General features: G+C 40.0%; 1 long non-coding RNA gene across 4 annotated transcripts in view; it reads right to left on the reverse strand.

Moving 5' to 3' along the window:
- Positions 1 to 21,125, reverse strand: part of LOC129529423 (uncharacterized) — a 40,334-nt gene extending 19,209 nt beyond the window's left edge. For 2 of the 4 annotated variants that reach the window (XR_010133098.1, XR_010133101.1), the window contains exons 1-2: positions 20,907 to 21,125; positions 18,238 to 18,340 (exon numbers count right to left, since the gene is read on the reverse strand). This is a non-coding gene — a long non-coding RNA (uncharacterized lncRNA). Of the gene's footprint in view, positions 1 to 2,138; positions 2,559 to 17,920; positions 18,049 to 18,237; positions 18,341 to 20,906 lie in introns of those variants that run through there. The other 2 variants (XR_010133099.1, XR_010133100.1) reach the window with 2 other exon arrangements.
- Between the last annotated feature and the right edge of the window lie 959 nt (positions 21,126 to 22,084).

The following is a 22,084-nucleotide window of genomic DNA, read 5'->3' on the forward strand; positions in this document are numbered from 1 at the left end:
CTCCGCCTCCCAGGTACAAGCAATTCTCCTGCCTCAGCCACCCGAGTAGCTGGGACAATAGGCGCATACCACCAAGCCCAGCCAACTTTTGTATTTCCAGTAGAGACGGGGTTTCATTATGTTGTCCAGGATGGTCTCGATCTCCTGACCTCATGATCTACCCGCCTTGGCCTCCCACAGTGCTGGGATTACAAGCATCAGCCACCGTGTCCAGCCTATTAATGGTAAATTGAATTTAAAAAGTGTCACATGTACAGCAATACTACATAGCAAAAACAAACAAAAAAAACTTGTCCTTTGCAGCAGTGTTAATACAACTAAAGGCCATTATACAAAGCAAATTAATGCAGAAATAGAAAATGAAGATACTGCATATTCTCACTTATAAATGGAAATTAACACTGGGTACACATGGACATAAAAACAAAAATAATAGACAACTCTTAGAGGGTGGAGAGAGGGAGGGACCAAGAACTGAAAAACTGTCTACTTAGTACTATGCTCCCTACCTGAGTGATGGAATTACTCATAGTTCAAACCTCAGCATTATACAAAATACCCATGGAAGAAACCTGTGTAGGTACCTCCTAAATCTAAAATAAATTTGAAATTCTGAAAAGAGGTCTTACTCTCTCACGCAGACAGGAATACAATACAATGATTATACCTCAATGGAGCCTCAAGTTTCTGGGGAACTCAAGGAATAATCTTACATCAGCCTCCAACTTCCTGAGACTACAGGAACATTCCACAATGCCTGACTAATCTGTGAAAATATTTTTTACCTATAGCTTCTCACAATATTGCTCCGGGTAGTCTCAAACTCCTGGCTTTAAGTAATTGATAGGGTTTGGCTCTGTGTTCCCAATCAAATCTCATCTTAAATTGTAATAATCCCCACATGTCCTGGGAGGGACCTTGTGGGAGGTAATTGAATCATGCGGGTGGGATTTTCCCGTGCTGTTCTCATGATAACAAATAAGTCTCACGTGATCTGATGGTTTTATAAGTGGAGGTTCCCATGAACAAAGTCTCTTGCTTGTTCCAATAATGGTGAGACCTCCCTAACCATGTGAAACTGTGAGGCCATTAAATCTTTTTTCATGATAAATTATGTAGTCTTGTTTATGTCCTTATTATCAGCATGATAATGGATTAATACAGTCGTCCTCTTGCCTTAGCTTTCAAAGTAGCTGGAGTTGCATGCACATGTCACTGTGCCTGGCTAAAACACCTAGCTTAAAGATGCTCAGTCAGCTAAAGAAGAATATAGAAAACTAAACAGAAAAAGAAAACAATGCATGAAGATAATGAGATTATCAAAGAAGTGATTAAAAGTGCAAACTAGAAACAAAGAGTGGAGCTGAAAAGTAAAATACCTGAGTTTAGAGATTCACTAGAAGGTTTGATCTAGCAGGAAAAAATTCAGCAAGCCTCATAAGAAGTCATTTGAAATTATAGGGTGAGGAGGCTAAAAATAATTTAAAAAATTAAGAGAGCCTAAGGGACTTATAGGATACCATTAAGATGGCCAATATACTCATAATGGGAATTCTAAAATAAAAAGAGAAAAGAGAGCAGCAAAGTTATTTCAAGAAACAAACAGTGACAGAGAACTCAGAATTTGAGGAAGAAAATGACCTAAAATTTAATGAAACTTTACCAACTCTAACTAGTAACAACACAGGGAGACCCATGACAAGACACATTATAATCAGAGATTCAAAAGTTAAAACACCGAGAATCTTGAAGTCAGCAAGAAAAAAGTGACTTAGCATGTACAAGTTTACCCCTGCAGGATGACCAGCAGATGTCTCAGCAAAAAAACTTACAGGCAAGAGGTAGTAGGATGACATACTCAAAGTGCTGAAAAAATGGCAAGTACCAGCCAAGAACACTGTGTCTGCCAAAACTATCATTTCAAATGAATTAAAAAATAAAAATAAAGAATATACAAGTTCAACAAAAACTGTATAAATTTATACCCACTAGGCCTGTCTAAAAAAATGCTAAATAGTCATTCACATTAAAAAATGAAATAATGATGAGAGCAACACAAAATTATGTAAAATATGACGTTTTCTAATAGAGAAAATTATGTACACAATCATAATATTATTTGTAATTATAATGCAGATGCACAGAATACTTTAATTCTGCTATATATTTGAGATAACAAAGACTTAAAAATGACTATAAATCTGTGCCAATAGATTCACAATACAAAATGATGTAATTTGTGACATCAATAAAACACATAGGGAGCCATAAAGAGGCAGGGTTTTATATGCAATAGTAGTTATTCATGGTAATATCTATAGTAACAACAAAGAAAATACCTACAGTACTTAGGATTTTGAGACTAGTCTGGGCAACATTGCAAAACCCTCTCTCTATGCAAAATAACAACTGTTAGCCAGGAGTAGTGGTGCACATCTGTGGTCCCAGGTACTCAGAAGGCTGTGGTGGGAGGATTGTTTGAGTTGAGCCTGAGAGGCAGAGCTTGAGTAAGCAGAGATTGTGCCACTGCACTCCAGCCTGGGTGACAGAGTAAGACCCTGTCAAAAAAAAAAAAAAGGAAATACCTATAGTACACACACACAAAGACATACACACACAGAGAGTAGTGAGAAAAGAATTAAAACATGTCACTACAAAAATCAATAGTACACTAAGAAAGAGAACAATAGAGAAAAACAGGAACAAAATAGCTACAGGACCGTCCAGGGGCGGTGGCTCACGCTTGTAATCCTAGCAATTTGGGAGGCCGAGGTGGGTGGATCAACGAGGTCAGGCGATCGAGCCCATCCTGGCTAACACGGTGAAACCACGTCTCTACCAAAAAAAAAAAAAAAAAAAAAATAGCCGGGCGTGGTGGCAGCCTCCTGCAATCCCAGCTGCTGGGGAATCTGAGACAGGAGAATGGCATGAACCCGGGAGGCGGAGCTTACATTGAGCCAAGATCTCACCACTGCACTCCAACCTGGGCGACAGAGCGAGACTCCGTCTCAAAAAAAAAAAAAAAAAAAAAAAAAGGTACAGGACCTAAAACAAAAAAGAAACAAAATGCAATACGAAATCATTCCCTTTTAGTAATTTTTTTATATAAATCAATTATGTCAATCAAAAACATACTTTCACTAAATAAATTCATGAAACAAGATTCAACTCTCTGCTTCCTACAAATAACCAAATTATGATCTGGAACACATATAACCTGTACATGAAAGAATAATAAAAAATATTAAATGCAAAATCAAATACTGTCATGGTAGACAAAATACATATTATATCAAAAACTTCCTCAAGAGACAAGAGGAAAAGGACAATAAAAACAACAACAATAAAAGCAACAACAATAAAGCAACATACAACAATAAAAGCAACAACATTAAAACAACATACAACAATAAAAGCAACAACAGTAACGTATGTGCCTTACATCACAGTTCCCAAATATATGAAGCAACATTTTACAGAATTGAAACATGAAGTAGCCAGCACCTGATAACAGTAAATGACTTTTATATCTGACTTTTAGTAATGTAAATTAAAAAACAAACATAAGATGGATAAGTAAACAGAGGATTTCAACAACACAATAGAACAATTAGACCTAACAGTCACATTTATATCTCTCCACTCAACAGTAGAATCTGCAATACTTTTAATCACACATGCCACAATATTCCAGATAGACCACCTGTTAAGTTAAAAAGTGAATCTTAGCAAATTTAAGCAGATGGAATTACAAAATTATTGCTAACTATGATACAATAAAACAAGAAGTTAAAAACACTAGCATGTCAAAGAATAAGTAAAAATTAAACAACAAATTCTCAAACACACTCTTGTTCAAGAGGTTATAGACTTAATATTGTTAACATGTCACTACTACCGAAAGTGGTTTACTGATTCCATGCTCTTTCTTTTCTTTTCTTTCTTTTTATCTTGAGATGGGTTTTTGCTCTTGTTGCCCAAGGTGGAGTGCAATGGTGTGATCTCAGTTCACTGCAACCTCCACCTCCTGGGTTCAAGCAATTCTCCTGCCTCAGCCTCCTGAGTAGCTGGGATTACAGGCAAGTGCCACCACACCTGGCTAATTTTGTATTTTTAGTAAAGACGGGGTTTCTCCGTGGCTGGTCTCGAACTCCTGACCTCAGGTGATCCACCTTCCTCAGTCTCCCAAAGTGCTGGGATTACAGGCATGAGCCACCACCCCTAGCTGATTCAGTATACTTTCTATCAAAATACAAATGAAACTTTTTGCAGAAGTTTTAAAATATTCTATAATTTTTATGGAATTTCAAATGATTGCAAACAGTCAAATAATATTGGGAAAAAAATATAAAGCTACAGGCATCATACTTTCTAATTTCAAAACATACTACAAAGGTATAGTAATCAAAACAGTTTGGTACTGACATGAAGACAAATGAATGATGAAACAGATGAGAGAGTTCGGACATAAGACCTCATGGGTTTAGTAAACATATTTTTAAAAACTGTTCCAAGAATTCACAATAAGGAAAGAACAGTCTCTTCAACAAACAGTATTGGGAATAATAAAAATTTACAAGGAAAAAATAACAAAGTTAGACCTTACCTTGCACTAATAAAAACAAGCTCAAGGCCAGGTGTGGTGGCTCACGCCTGTAATCCCAGCACTTTGGGAGGCTGAGACAAGTGAATCACAAGGTCAGGAGATCAAGACCATCCTAGCCAACATGGGGAAACCACGTCTCTACTAAAAATACAAACAAAAATTAGTTGGCAGTGGTGGCACACGCCTATAGTTCCAGACACTCAGGAGGCTGAGGCAGGAGAGTCTCTGGAACCCGGGAGGCAAGAGTTTCAGTGAGCCGAGATCACACCACTGTGCTCCAGCCTGGCGACAGAGAAAGACTCCACCTCGTATAAAGAAATAAACTCAAAATAACTAATTTTTGGTAGTTATTAAAATGGAATTTTAAACTTTATTTTTCAGATAGTTTGCTATCAGCATACAGAAAGCTGCTACTCTGTTGATTTTCTGCAGTGTTACAGAATTTGTTTAGTAGTTCTATTAGTTTTTGGTGTAGTGTTTAGAGTTTTTCACATATAAGATTATTTTGTCCACAATCAGAGACCATTTGACTTCATCCTTTCCTATTAGTATGAGTTTATTTCTACCTCTTGCATAATGTCCTTGGCTAGGACTTCCAGTACTATGTTGAATAAGAGGTCTGAAAGTGGGGATGATTTCTCTTGTTCCGGATCTCAGAGAGAAAGCTTTCAGCTTTTCCTTATTCAGTATAATGTTATCATTGCTTTGTCATAAATGGCCTTTATTGTGTTGAGGAACATAACTTCTATTCCTAATTTGTTGAGAGTTTTCATCATAATCAATGTTGAATTTCATCCAAAGTTTCTTCTGCATATGCAAAAGGTACAAAAATGAAAATACTTAATGTGATGGTTAATACTGGCTGTCAAATTGATTGGATTGGAGGATAGAAAGCATTGATCCTGGGTATGCCTGTGAGGGTGTTGACAAACGAGATTAACATTTGAGTCAGTGGGCTGGGAAAGGGAGGCCCACTCTTAATTGGGTGAGCACCATCTAATAAGCTGCCAGTGAATATAAAGCAGAAAGGAAAACGTAAAAAGGAGAGACTGGCCTAATCTCCCAGCCTGCATCTTTCTCCTGTGCTGGACGCTTCCAGCCCTCAAACACCAGACTCCAAGTTCTTCAGCTTTGGGATGTGGACTGCCTCTCCTTGCTCCTAAAACTTGCAGACAACCTATTGTGGGATCTTGTGATCTCTCTAGGGAGCCCGACTAATACACCTAGCAACAAACTTAACTAAAAAGGTAAAAGATCTCTACTCTGAAAACGACAAAACATGGATAAAAAATATAAAATACAAATGAATAAATGAAAAAATCTTGTGTTTATACACTGGAATAATATTGTTAATATAGCTACCCAAAGTGATCTACAGATGTAACGTGATTTTTATCAAAATATCAATGACATTTTTTCACAGAAATAGAAAAAATATTTTAAATTTATGTGGATCCACAAAAAACTCTGAATAGACAAATAACTTTGAGCAAAATAAGCAAAGCTAAAGGCGTCACTTTATCAAACTTCAAAACTTGCTACAAAGCTATAGTAACTAAAACAGCACTGTACTGGCATAAAAACAAACACATAGACTAATGTGCCCAATAAGCCCAGAAGTTAGTTTATGCACCTAAAGCCAACTGATTGTCAACAAAATTGCCAACAACACACTTTAGGGAAAAGCTAATCTCTTCAATAAATGGTGCAGGGCCATTTAAATATTTAAATTCAGAAAAATTATACTAGACCCCTGTGCCTTGCCTTATATGAAAATCAATTCAAACTAAAGACTTAAATGTAATGCCACCAATTATGAAACTATTAGAGAAAAACTAAAAAATGCTTTATAACATTGGACGGAGGAAGGATTATTAAAATAACATGTCAAAACATAGGCAACAAAATCAAAAATAAGCAAACAACATTATGTCAAACTAAAATGCTTTTTCATATTAAAAAAAACTAAAAGATTGAAGAGACAGCTTGGGCAATAAAAGAAAATGCTTTCAGGCTATACATATGACAAAAGACTAATATTCAGAATAAATAAGAAACTTTAAAATCTCAAAATAAAAAACACTTATAATCTAATTTAAAAAATGTAAAAGATCTTAATAGATGTTTGTCAAAAAGTGATACAAAAATGGCTAACTGGAACATAAAAAGATGTTCTACATTACTAATCACCAAGGAAATGAAAATCCAAACCACAATGAGGTACCGCCTCACTCCCATTTAGAATGGCTATAATAAAAATAAATAAATAAGTAAAACAAGTACTAATGAGGATATAAAATGAGTGAATGTATACATTGGTGGTGGAATTGTAAATTTCTATGGCCACTCTAGAAAATACTATGGAGGTTTCTGAAAGAATTTAAAAATAGATCTATTACATGATCCAGAGATTTTACTCCTGTGTGTATATACAAAAGAAAGGATATCACTGTGTCAAAAAGATATTTGCATTTCCATGTTAGTTACAGATCTAGTTATAATAGCTTATATATGGAATCAATTCAAATGTACAGCAACAGATAAATGGATAAGGAAAATGTACTATATATGCACAGTGAAATCCTATTCAGCCATATGAAAGGAAAAAATTCTGTCAGTTAAAAGAGCATGGATGAACCTTGAGCATACCATGTTAAGTAAAATAAGCCACACAGAGAAACACAAATACTTTATGATCTTATTAACTCACTCATTTGAGGAAGCTGAAAAAAAGGGTTGATATAAGCAAAGAGTACAACAGGGGTTACCAGAGACTGAAGCAGGGAGATGGGAAAAGGCTGCTTCAAAAGCATTGTGTTACAATTAGATAGGAAAAATAAGTTTTTGTTTTTTGTTACACAGCAGAATAATAATAATTAATGAAAAGGTATTGCATATTACAAAATAGCTAAAAGAGACCAGTTGTGGTGGCACATTCCTGCCATCCATACATTTTGGGAGAATGAGGTAGGAGAATCACTTGAAGACAGAAGTTCAAGATGAGCCTGGACAACATAGTGTGACCCCGTCTCTATGAAAAATTAAAACATTAGCCAGGAATGGTAGCAGGTTCCTGTAGTCTCAGCTAATTGGGAAGCTGAGGTTAGAAGATTGTTTGAGGTTACAGTGAGCTAGTATTGCACCACTGCACTCCAATCTGTGTGTTAGAGCAAGATCCTGTCTCTAAAAAAGTTAATACATAAAGATAAAAAAATAGGTAGAGAAGAAGCTTTTGAATGTTCTCACCACAAAAATAACAAATCTATGAGGCAATAAATACACTGAGTACTCTGATTTTTATTGCTATACAACGTATCTACATAATTGTTTCCCCAAAATATGTACAATTACATGTGTCAATTTTAAAAAATGAAGACTATAATGTAAAATCTATAGCTGTAAAATTCCTAGCACAATACAGAAGGGTGAAGCTTCATGACAATTGGTCTCGGCAATAATTTGGGGGACGTAACATCAAAGGATCAGACAACAAAAGCAAGGGAATACACATGGTACTAAATCAGTGTGTGAAAAATATCCCAAACAGCCAAAGCAGAACATGGAATAGACATATGCACATTTATGTACACTGTAGCATTACTCACAAACATACTACCTGGAAGCAAATGTACCCTTAAGGATGAGTAGATTCAACAAACAGGGCACGTATATTCACTGGGATAGCATTCAGCCTTAAAAATAAGGAAATCTTGAAAAGTACTACAATAAGGACAAATCTCGAAAACATTCTGTTAAGTAAAACAAGACAGTCAAAAAGGAAAACTGTATAATTACACCTGTGTAAAGTATTTAGTCAAACTCAAAGAAACCAAGTGTTGTAGTCTCAGCAGTGCACCAAGGGGTAACAGTCTCTCGTAGTCTGAGATAGCATCCAAAGTTCTTTGTTCTACTTCTGAGGAGATTAAGGAGCGTGAACACAAACGTGAGGTTAGAGTGAAAGTTTAATAAGCAAGAAAAGAAAGCTCTTTGCCAGCAGAGATAGTTTCTGAATGGGGTGACCTCTGTGAGGCTAGGGTCCAAGGTTTTTATGGACTGGGAAAGGAAGAGAAGGAAATGTGCCTAGTTCACAGGCTGTCTTGAAAAAAGTGTGGCTCAGCTTGGCCCAGGACTTTGGCCCGGGACCAATTAGGATCTGAAGGGATGATTCATAGATGCTATTTAGATTGGCCCAGGACTTATCAGAAGCTAAGGTGAAAGCTTGGCGCAGGAGCTTGTCCCGGGAGCAATCAGGGGCTGAAGTAATTATTCACAGAGGTCAGACTTACAGTCCAAATAAAGGAGGGTGTCGACCGGAATGCACCAGAGCCCACTGTGCTTATGCCCACAAAAGGAGAAGAAACTTTTTCCTGGGAGCTCACTGACTGCACAAAGTACAAAGGTGTTTCTTTTTTTCTTTTTCTTTTCTTTCTTTCTTTCATTTTTTTTTGGGATGTACTTTCTTATTATTTATTTATTTATTTATTTATTTTGAGACATAGTTTTGCTCTTGTTGCCCAGGCTGGAGTGCAATGGTGTGATCTCGGCTCACAGCAACCTCCGCCACCTGGGTTTAAGTGATTCTCCTGCCTCAGCCTCCCAAGTAGCTGGGATTACAGGCATGAGGCACCATGCCTGGCTAATTTTGTATTTTTAGTAGAGACGGGGTTTCTCCATGTTGGTCATGCTGGTCTCGAACTCCCGACCTCAGGTGATCCGCCCACTTCTGCCTCCCAAATTGCTGGAATTACAGGCATGAGCCACCATGCCTGGCCAAACAAAGGCATTTCTATGCCAGGTCGGTCTTGTTCCCTTATCTCAGTGAGCTGGAGGTTTGTACAAGTTTTTATCCAAATGGGCCAGAGGTTTTTCTGTCTGTGCAGCCATGGGCAGGTCTCCAAGCACAACACCATGTGCTAGTTACCTTGTTAGTGTCTGCAGCTTGATTTTTTCCAGGATTCCTTTTATGTTATGCAGGGATGAGACACTCACCCAAGGGCCAGGCACTTTCCAGGGACCCTTCTCTTGCTATCCAACTAAAGCAAGCTAACTAACTTGTTTCACAATTAATGAGTATTCACTTTTACATATGTAAGACAAAAATTATCTGAAACCTATTGCAAAAAAAAGAACTATACTTACCACTTCTAAACCATATACTTAAAATGTTAGAAAGGAAAATGTCATGTTTTTAACTACAATTAGAAATTTAGGACTGCCTAAAAGGCACGGTTACAAAATCTTCAAACATCCCCTTCAAATAACAAAGGGTTCTTCTCACATAATTATTTAGATTTAAACTATAAGTTGATTGTGAATTTAAGATTATTTCCCTGACTACTCACCAAGATAGAATAAAATAATCACTAGAAACCAAGAAAAGAGGGAAATTTACAGCACTAATGTCCACATCAAAAAGCTAGAAAGGGCCGGTCATGGTGGCTCATGCCTGTAATTCCAGCACTTTGGGAGGCTGGGGTAGGCAGATCACTTGAGACCAGGTGTTCAGGACCAGCCTGGCCAAAAGCAAAACCATATCTCTACAAAAACATACAAAAATTAGCTGGGTGTGGTGATGCACATCTGTAATCCCAGCTACTCAGAAGGCTGAGACAGCAGAAATGACTTAAAACCGAGAAGTGGAGGTTGCAGTGAGCCGAGATCATGCCACTGTACTCCAGCCTGGGTGACAGAGTGAGACTCTCCCACAAGAAAAAAAAAAAAAAACTAGAAAGATCTAAAGTTAACAGACTAACATCTTGATTAAAAGAACAGGAAAACCAAGTGAAAACAATCCTGAAAGCTGGCAGAAAACAAGAAATAGCCAAGATCAGAGTAGAGCTGAAGGAGATAGAGACACTGAGAACTCTTCCAAAAAAAAAAAAAAAAAAAAAACTCAACCAATCCAGGAGCTGTTTTTATGAAAAAAAAAATTAATAAACTAGATGGAGCACTAGCTAGGCAAATAAATAAGGAAAGAAAGAAGAACCAAACACAAATAGAAATAATAAGGGAGATATCATCACTGATCCCATGGAAATATGAACAACCATCAGAGAATACTATAAACACCTCTATGCCCATAAACCAGAAAATCTAGAAGAAATGGACAATTTCCTTGCAAAATAAACTCTCCACAAGACTGAACCCAGAATAGATCAATAATGTGTTCTGCAATTGAGGCAGTAAGAACTAGCCTACCAAGCAAGCTGAATTTGACCAGAGGTAAAGAGGAGATAGTACATATTCTCCTAAAATTATCCAAAAAAAATTGAAGACAAAGAAGTTCTCTCTAACTCATTCTATCAGGCCAGCATCATCCTGATACCAAAACCTAACATAGATACAACAACAACAACAACAACAACACATCATGCCAATGTCTTTGATGAACACTGTGCAAAAATCCTCAACAAAATACTGGCAAACCAAATACAGCAGCACATTAAAAAGTGCATCCACCACAATGGAATTGGCTTTGTCCCCAGGATGCAAGGTTGATTCAACATATGCAAATCAACAAATGTGACTCATCACATAAAGAGAACTAAATAAAAAAACCACATGATTATCTCAATAGATGCAGAAAAAGCATCCAATAAAATTCAATATTCCTTCACGTTTAAAATTCTCAATAAACTAGGAACTGAAGAAACATACCTCAAAATAATAAGAGCCATATACAACAAACCCACAGCCAATATCATACTGAATGTGCAAAAGCTGGAAACATTACCCCTGAAAACCGGCACAAGAAAAGTATGCTCTCTCTCACCACTCCCATTACGACTCCCATTCGGAAAACTTGTCCAGGAAAATCAGGCCAGAGGAAGAAATAAAGAGTATTCAAACAGAAAGAGAGGAAGACAAATTATCTTTGTTTACAGATGACCTGATCATATATCTAGAAAGCCTCTTCATCTCAGCCCCAAAGCTTCTTAAGATGATAAGCAACAGTAGCAAAATCTCAGGATATAAAATCAATGTGCAAAAATAGCTAGCATTCCCATACACAAGCAACAGGCAAGCAAGGAGACAAATCATGAATGAACTTTCATTCACATTTGCTATAAAGAGAAAAAAATACCAAGGAATACAGCTAAGAAGGAAAGTGAAGGATATCTTCAAGGAGAACTACAAACAACTACTCAGAGGAATCAGAGTGGACACAAAACAAATGGAGAAACATTCCATGCTTATGGAGAGGAAGAATCAGTACCACGAATATGAGCATATTGCCCTAAGTAATTTATAGATTCAATGCTGTTCCTATTGAACTACTGACATTCTTCAGATAATTAGAAAAAAAAACTTTTAAAATTCATATGGAACCAAAAAAGAGCCCAAATGGCCAAGCCAACCTTAAGAAAAAAAAAAAAAAAAGCTGAAAGGGTCATTGACTAACTTCAAACTATACTAGAAGAGTACAGTAACAAAAACAGCATGGTACTGGTATAGAAACAGACACATAGACAAATGAAACAAAATAAACAGCATAGAAATAAAGCCAAAAACCTACAACAAACTGATCTTTGACAAAGTCAACAAAAACAAGGCATTAGGGAAAAGTCTCCCTATTCAATAAATGGTGCTAGGATAACTGGCTAGTCATATGCAGAGAATTAAAACTGGAACCCTTCTTAACACCATAGAAAAAATTGGCTCAAGATGGATTAAAGACTTGAATGTAAAACCCAAAACTATAAAAACCTTAGAAGAAAAAATCTAGAGAATACCATTCAGGATATAGGCATGAGGAAAGATTTGATGACAAAAAGATCAAAAGACATAGCAACGAAAGCAAAAATTGACTAATGGGGTCTAATTAAACTAAAGAGCTTCCGCAGAGCCAAAGAAGCTATCATCAGAGCAGAGAAGCTAGAGAATGGGAGAAAAATTTTGCAACCTATTCATCTGACAAATGTCTAATACCCAGAATCTACGAGGGACTTAAAATTTACAAGAGAAAAACAAATAACCCCATTAAAAAGTGGTCAAAGGACATGAACAGACATATCTCAAAAGAAGACATACATGTGCCCAACAAACGTGGAAAGCTCAACATCACTGATAACTGGATAAATACACATCAAAACAACAATGAGATACCATCTCACACCAATTACAATGGCTATTAATAAAAAGTAAAAAAGAAATAAAAACAGATGCTGGTGAGGTTGTGGAGAAAAGGGAACAGTTTTACACTGTTGGTGGGATTGTAAATTATTTCAAGCATTGTGGAAGAGAGTGTGGAGATTCCTCAAAGACCTAGAAGCAGAAATACCATTTGACCCAGCAATACTATTACTGGGCATACACCCAAAGGAATATAAATCTATTTTAAATATACATGTATACATATGTTCATTGCAGCAATATTTACAATAGCAACGTCATGTAATCAATCTACATGCCCATCAATGATACACTGGATAAAGAAAATGTGGTACATATACACCATGGAACACTATGAAGCCATAAAATGTAATGAGATGGTGTCCTTTGCAGGGACATGGTTGGAATTTGAAGCCATTACTCCCAGCGAACTAATGCAGGAACAGAAAACCAAACACCACCTATTATTATTCTAACTTATTAGTGGAAGCAGATCAATAAGAACACATGGACACATCAGGAAGAACAACACACACTTGACACCAGTTTCATGGCATGGGGGAGGGGAAGGAGAGCAGCAGGAAGAAGAGCTGCGGATGCTGGGCTTAGTACCTGGGTGTTGAGATGATCTGTGCAGTAAAGCACAATGGCACACGTTTATCTATGTAAGAGACCTGCATATCCTGCATATGGACCCCTAAACTTAAAATAAAAGTTGAAAAAAAAAGCTTATCACATATGGACCACTGAACTTAAAATAAAACTTGAAAAAACATGAGTATCAGGTGGATTCCCTATGTTAGACCCAAACTGAGGATCCTGAAGCTCCTGCTGGGGGAATTGGGGCTGGGGGCACCCTGGGGAGCTGCTGCCAAGGCCGTCCACTGTCCCTACAGGCCGCCTCCCTTCCCGGCCTGTGATGGAAAGGAGAAGGGGTATGTGAACAGCTGTGGAAGTCAGACTCTCGGGAACTGAATCAGGCCCCAGCCCATGCCCCCCAGCCCAGTCCAGCCAACGTGCCCGCTGTCTTCCCACCCAGCCAGCCGAGCCCTCAGGATTGTTAGATGGAACCAGGCTCCATCATCACCCAGGCATGGAGGGAAGATGCCCTGGTCCTTAGCAAGCAAGGCTTGGTTTCCAAAGTGCTCTCCGAAGAGGCCTCATGTTTGTCACATCTTAGAAGGTACCTTTCTGCTGTTCTTGCACCCAGCATGTTGGCAAGTCAAGTTCCCCCACTGAGTTCTCCACACATAAGGAGGGAGTCAACACCATTGCTAAGTCGGATCAGCTCCAGGGTCTCCAGTATCAGTTTTATCAGATCCCAGGGACCTGCCTGCTCCCAGAGGTGACAGAGAAAAATCAAGGAACGATCTGTATGGTCACTGACATGGATGAAACCCTTGTGCATAGCTCCATTAAGCCAATCAGCAATGCTGACTGCCTAGTGACTGTAGAGATTGAGGGGACCATGAGGCCTTATATGGATGAGTTCCTGAGATGACTGGAGGAAATATTTAAATGTGTTTTCTTCATTGCTCTCTTCATTCCAGCCTGAACAAGTATGCAGATCCTATTGAGAGGTGACAGCGTGCTGGCAGTCCTCACAACCCTTGCTCGCTCTCGGGGCCTCCTCTGCCTGGGCTCCTACTTTGGCGGCACTTTAGGAGCCCTTCAGCCTGTCGCTGCACTGTGGGAGCCCCTTTCTGGGCTGGCCAAGGCCGGAGCCGGCTCCCTCAGCTTGCGATGAGGTGTGGAGGGAGAGGTGCGTGTGGGAACCGGGGTGGCATGCAGTGCTTGCAGGCCAGTGTGAGCTCGGCAGACCCTTCAATCGGAGCTGCCGGCTTGCCCCACCGGCCCCAGGCAGTGAGGGGCTTAACACCTCGGCCAGCAGCTGCTGTGCTCAATTTCTCTCTGGGCCTTAGCTGCCTTCCCACAGGGCAGGGGTTGGGTCCTGCAGCCTGCCATGCCTGAGCCTCCCCACCATCCGTGGGCTCCTGTGTGCCCAAGCCTCCTGGATGAGTGCCGCCCCCTGCTCCATGGCACCCAGTCCCATCAACCACCCAAGGGCTGAGAAGTGGGGGTGCACAGTGCCAGACTGGCAGGCAGCTACACCTGCAGACCCTGTGGGGGATCCACTGGGTGAAGCCAGCTGGGCTCCTGAGTATGGTGGGGATGTGGAGAACCTTTGTGTCTAGCTCAGGGATTGTAAATACACCAATCGGCACTGTGTATCTAGCTCAAGGTTTGTAAACACACCAATCAGCACCCTGTGTCTAGCTCAGGGTTTGTGAATGCACCAATCAACACTCTGTATCTAGCTACACTGGTGGGGATGTGGAGAACCTTTGTGTCTAGCTCAGGGATTGTAAACGCACCAATCAGTGCCCTGTGAAAAAAGACCACTCAGCTTTAACAATCAGCAAGATGTGGGTGGGGCCAGATAAGAGAATAAAAGCAGGCTGCCCCAGCCAGCAGTGGTAACCCACTCGGGTCCCTTTCCACACTGTGGAAGCTTTGTTCTTTCGCTCTTTGCAATAAATCTTGCTGCTCCTCACTCTTTGGGTCCATAATGCCTTTATGAGCTGTAACACTCACTGTGAAGGTCCACAACTTCACTCCTGAAGCCAGCGAGACCACGAACCCACCTGGAGGAATGAACAACTCCAGACGCGACGCCTTAAGAGCTGTAACACTCACCGCGAACGTCTGCAGCTTCACTCCTGAGCCAGCAAGACCATGAGCCCACCAGAAGGAAGAAACTCTCAACACATCCGAATGTCAGAAGGAACAAACTCCAGACATGCCGCCTTTAAGAACTGTAACACTCACCGCGAGGGTCTGTGGCTTCTTTCTTGAAGTCAGTGAGAACAAGAACCCACCAATTCCAGACACACTGTGATGGGTGTGCTGGACCAGTGTGGGGTGTTCTGGGGTTGCCTAGCCCATGAATCATGTTTGTTCCAACAGGGCTGCTATGTCAACGACCTCAGCCATCTGGGGAGGGACCTGAGGAAAACTCTCATCCTGGACAACTTGCCTGCTTCTTATGTCTTCCACACAGAGAATGCAGTGCCTGTGCAGTCCTGTTTTGATAACATTCCAGACAGCAGCTGCTGCACCTGATATCAATCTTTGAGGAGATGAGTGGAGCAGAGGGCGTCTACACTAGCCTTGGGCACCAGTGGGCCCTTAGCCTTTCCTGCTTCCCAGCAATGGCCATCACAGTAGGGGATTTTCCCACACTGGGCCTTTATGATCAGCCTGAAAGAGTGAAGGCTGGAACACCTATCCACATGGGCCTGGAAAGGGTGGGAAGTGATTGAAAAGAGCTTTAGGACAGCTTAGATGCCCAGTGGGTGAATGCCAGACCAAGGATATCCAGAGCTACCTGCCATCAAGTTGTTGGGTTCCCGAGATATGGGTGTGAGAGAAAGAAAGAGAGCATGTGTGTTTTGCGATGAACTGTGGGCCCAATATATAGTGTTTCAGTAGGGGAGAAGCTGAAGGACAAAGACTCTTCCCAAGTTAGCTTTGTCTCCTCTCCTGTCATCCTATGAGACTCTGAGTTCCATAGGGATGAAGACTGTTGAAGGCTCCACTGCAAACCTGGTCTTTCCTCAGTGCTGCAAGGCCTATGCCAAGGAGAAAGGAAAAGTATGCCTTTGGGTGTTCCAGACACACATCTTTCTGAAATATTTCTCCAGCCAGTTGTTGCAGACAAAAGACGATATTTCTGGGAAGATGGGGACTTATGTCCAGACCAGTACCCAAGCCATCAGGTCTTGTGGCCCAAAGGCTATGCTTACTTAAGTCCAGCCAAGTGCCTGGAATGGATACTTTCTGCATCTCCCCAAGACTCACCACTTAGGCATAACCTCAAACCTGTGGGGAAGGAATCTGTCTCCCCGCCCTGCAAGAGGACAAATAACTGATTTCTGTTCTTTCGACTCTGTTTTAAAATTCTCTTAAAAAAAAAAAAAAGCCTATCTGAAACCGAAAAGAAAAAAACAAAAAAAAAAAAGGAAAAAGATGTCATACTTACATAAATGAAAAACATACAGATATATCTATAAGCAACAAACACAGCTAATTCACACTTATATTAAACATCACATTGAGATAAAGTGTACCGAGCTAAAAATTATCTCTCGACTGATGATATCAAGCTTTAAAACAAAAATACAGTTAACTGATCTGAGAAAACATAACCCCCAAGAAAAGAAACACAATAACACGGAATTGAAAATAAGAAGAGAGATTTTCGTGCATAAAATCCTGAATACAACATAGATTTACAATGAAAAATAACCGTTTTTTTTTTTTTTTTTTTTTTTGAGACAGAGTCTTGCCCTGTTGCCCAGGCTGGAGTGCAGTGGCGTGATCTCGGCTCACTGCAAACTCTGCCCACTGGGTTCACGCCATTCTCCTGCCTCAGCCTCCTGAGTAGCTGGGAATACAGGCGCCTGCCACTATGCCCGGCTAATTTTTTGTATATTTAGTAGAGACGGGGTTTCACCATGTTAGTCAAGGTTGTCTCGATCTCCTGACTTCGTGATCCACCCGCCTTGGCCTCCCAAAGTGCTGGGAATACACGCATGAGCCACCACAACCAGCCAAAAAATAATTCTTTAGATATCTACAGCATTCAACAGTGTGCACTCATGAAAAGCAGACAATTTAAGTCATTAGAATTTAATAAATTGCAGTAAAATTATACAGAAAATACATTACAATCATTAATAACAGGCTCTAATGAGAGTAATTTAATAAATAATCATTAAAAATACAGGATAATTTTATTATGTTCTCAATGTGTTGCTGCACTTCTTACCACAAAATATAATAAAACTATATGACTATAATATAGCTTTCAGGAGCTATAAAAGCCTTATTTTCCAAAAGAACAACATAAATTTTGCAAAATATGACAAGCATTACTGCAGTATAAAGTAAATATCTGGAATTAAAATATACCATCATTTATATACAGACTAAAAAAAAGAATATAAACGTTAATGATTCCTTTCTGCCTGCAGTGAGATTAAAATTACAACCAAAAATTTTAATAAATATGTAGCACCTACAAGACATTTTATTAATAGCTTACATAATGTGGAAATTTGAGCAATTTATTTTAGAATTTTTGAATCTAAAAATCACCAGCTTGACATTCATTTCAGAAAGTGAAACATGAAGGGGAGTAACATAAGCAAGATGACAGAATGGGAGGTTCGGCATCCACATCCCCCACAACAGAATGCAGCTGCCACAGGAAACATAAGTGCATTCATGAAAGCCTTAGAATCCAGTTCAGAGTTTGTGACACCCAGCTGGAGGCAAAGACCAAGGAAGACATCTTTAGAGGGTAAGCACTTGACCAAGTGGCAAGCTTGCCAATCATGGTCCTGGCTTCAAAACAGAATACTACCACATCTTACTGTAGACTTGGCTATGACTCATTTTACTTTGGTCCTGCCACTGCAAAAATCTGTGAAAAACACAAGAGAATTCATACTCACCTGAGACTTAGGTGACAGGCCTGCAGAACTTGGTTCTCTCTATAGTCCCTGAATCAGGCAAAACACACCTTCTTTACTTCTCCAGCCATGGTCTGGAAGAAATCTTCACATTGATATGATGAAATGCTAACTAACAATATGAAAAATACTAAAGTATAAATGTCACTAAATGGCAAATACATACTGAAATTCAGAATACTCTAAATTGTTATCATCTTAAACTAGACTATTAAAATACAAGATGTTTTACATAAGTCTCATGAGAACCACTGGGAAAAAAAATAGTAAAGAAAAAGAGAAAGTAATTAAAGCATACACAAACAACAAAAATTACACATTGGATATGGTGGCTCTTGCTTATAATTCCAACACTTTCGGAGGCCAAGGTGGAAGAATCATAAGCTCCCTGGTTGTTGTGGGACATGTCCAAGTAGTCCAAGCTACTTGGGTGGCTAAGTTGGGAGGATTCCTTGAGCCCAGGAGATTGAGGCTACAGTGAGCTGTGATATGCCACTGAACTTCAGTCTGAGCAAGAAAGCATAACTTTTTCTCAACAAAAATGAGCAACACCACAGGAAAGACAGAACCAGAAAAAAAAGAAGCAAACTTAAAATGGACAGAAAACTACAAATGTACAATAGTAACTGCTTACCTATCACTACCTTACAAATAAAAAGATTAAATTATCTACTAAACAGATACTGCCGTAGACTGAATGTCATCTCCAAAATTTAGGATAAAATAGCCAATGTGATAGAATTAAGAGGCGGAACCTTTAAAAATTAATTATGCTATAAGCACTCTGCCCTCATGAATAGATTAGTGTTCTTATTATGGGAATGGGCTAATTTTAACAAGAATGGATCTGTTATATATTAAAAAAAAAAAAAGGTCTCTCTCCCTCACATCTTTGGCCATGTTATTATCCAGCAACTAGACCTTCAACAGATACCAGTAACATGTTGTTTTGCCTTCCCAGCCTGCAGAATCACGAGTCAAATAAAATTCTGTTCTTTATTAATTAGCAGTCTGTGATATTCTGTTATAACAGCCAAAAGAGACTAAAGCAGACAGAGTGGATAAATGAAACTTTTAAACCTCGTAATATGCTGCTTACAGGAGACTCAATTATGAATAAAGAGCATAGTCTAAAAGTGAAAGGATAGAAAATGATATTCCGTGCAAATAATAACCAAAAAAGTGCAATGGTAGTTATGCTTAAATTAGACAAAATAGACTTTCTAGCAATGTCTCTCACAAGCATGAAATGAGTTTACCATACAATAATAATAGAGGTTAATTTGTCAAGCAAATATAGCTATATATATTTATGCACCCAAAAGGGAGGCTTCTAAATATAAAAAGCAAATATGGGCAGAACTGTAGGGAGAAGTAGAAAGAAATGCAATAATAGAAAATTTAATGAAATGTATAATAAAGGACAAATAGTTAATAGCATTGTAAATTGGCAAGGGAAAGCTGTTCTCATGTGTTGCATTTGAGAATGCAGCAAAGAAAGTGGGAACTGATAATTTTACCGCAAGTCTGAGTTAGGCTGAAAAACAGGGTGGTCGATTAGAGGTTCCACTTGCCATATATTAAAAAAACACAGGAGAAAACCAGTCCTCCTCTGGAGTGTTAAAATAATTAAAGATCAGAGAATTAGACTAAAGTGGCTCTAGTGCCCTGTGTTCATAGGTTAAAAAAAAAAAATCTAAAACCTAACTCAAATACATTTCCTATAAACCATTATCTTAGCCTGAAACAAAATGCACGTTTAACCAATGGCAAACATGCAATTAACCTCTGAATATGTAACCAGGACATTTCCATCTGGATAGTTCAAATAAGGTGACTACATAACTGGAACCAATTCTTGAATTTGGGTTGCTTTCTCATGCATCTTATGAAAGCCTTTACTTTATGCCCCTCGGGTGGACCACAAATCATGGCTGGGTGCTTTCCATTTCACCAATCACTGTTTGTTCAGATAAACTGGTTAACGTTTTAACGTAGACGCCCCTTAATTTTTTTTTTTTTTTTTTGAGACGGAGTCTCGCTTTGTCACCCAGGCTGGAGTGCAGTGGCGCAATCTCGGCTCACTGCAAGCTCCGCCTCCCAGGTTCACGCCATTCTCCTGCCTCAGCCTCCCGAGTAGCTGGGACTATAGGCGCCCGCCACCACGCCCGGCTAATTTTTTGTATTTTTAGTAGAGACGGGGTTTCACCGTGTTAGCCAGGATGGTCTCGATCTCTTGACCTCGTGATCCGCCCGCCTCGGCCTCCCAAAGTGCTGGGATTACAGGCGTGAGCCACCGCGCCCGGCCGATGCCCCTTAATTTTTAACAAGAGAGACTGTGGACCATACGGGCCGCAGCTCCTCCCACGCAAACACCCAGTCGCGGTTTTTCCCTGATGACCCACCTGGCCTCCCTGAACAATCTGGGAAACACTCATGGCTGTGGGCAAAGAGCAGGGCGCTGCCCAGGGACAGGACCGGATGGGCCGGGCCGGACGTGGGGGTCCTCGCTGCTGGCCAAGCGGCCATCTTGCAGCAACAGGGTACTGAGGGCCAAGCTGCGGGAGGCTCGGAGCTAACCGTGGGGAGGCCGGTCCTGCCGGTTTCACAGCCTGCTCTCCCCTCTTGGGATGCCGAACCCGTATACTCACCGTTTCCCAGCTTCCAGGATGTCCTGGTATCTTAACTGTGGGTCCCCAAGGACCTACAGATCACAGGGCAACAGGGTCTGTGAGAGAGTAGCCCGGGGCTCCCAAGGTGGAGGAGGCGAAAGAGGAGATGGATCCCAAGTTCCTGTGCCAACGCCAGCGAGAGACAAAGATCCCGCCAAACGCCGGAAGCCACGCCCTCCTTTCCTGTCCTCTCCAACTGCGCGCCTGATTGGGCGGTTCCCACACCAGTGTCAATGATTGGATAAAACTCCAGGACTCACCCACCCCCACCTGACTCCTGCCCCTACCCCAACTCCCCCTCAGCCTTAGTGCATTTTTGTTAGTTTGTTTTACTTTAATTTCTGGAATACATGTGCAGAACGTGCAGGTTTGTTACATAGTTTTACATGTGCCATGGTGGTTTGCTGCTTCTCTCAACCTGACGTCTAGGATTTAAGCCCCGTATGCATTAGGTATTTGTCCTAATTTTCTCCCTTCCCTTGACCTCAACCCCCTAACAGGCCCCAGTGTATGATGTTTTGTTCCCGGTGTCCATGTGTTCTCATTGTTCAACTCCAACATATGAGTGAGAACATATGGTGTTTTGTTTCCTGTTCCAGTGTTACTTTGCTGAAGAGAATGGTTTCCAGCGTCATTCACGTCCCTGCAAAGGACATGAACTCATTCTTTTTATGGCTGAATATTATTTCATGGTGTATATGTGCCACATTTTCTTTTTCCAGTCTGTCAATGATGGGCATTAGGTTGGTTCCAAGTCTTTGTTATTGTAAACAGTGCTGCAATAGATATATGAGTGCATGTGTCTTTATGCTAGAATGATTTATATTCCTTTGGGTATATACCCAGTAATGAGATTGCTGGGTCAAATGGTATTTCTGGTTCTAGATACTTGGGGAATCACCACACTGTCTTCCATAATGGTTGAACTAATTTACACTCCCTCCAGCAGTGTAAAAGCGTTTCTATTTCTCCACAGCCTCACCAGCATCTGTTTTTCCTGACTTTTTAATAACTGCCATTCCAAATGGTGTGAGATGGTATCCCATTGTGGTTTTGATTTGCTTTTCTCTAATCATCAGTGATGATGAGCTTTTTTCTTTTTTCTTTTTGTGTGTTTGTTGACCACATAAATGTCTCCTTCTTCTTCTTCTTCTTCT

The sequence above is a fragment of the Gorilla gorilla genome, chromosome 23 (assembly GCF_029281585.2).
Source record: "Gorilla gorilla gorilla isolate KB3781 chromosome 23, NHGRI_mGorGor1-v2.1_pri, whole genome shotgun sequence".
NCBI lineage: Eukaryota > Metazoa > Chordata > Mammalia > Primates > Hominidae > Gorilla > Gorilla gorilla.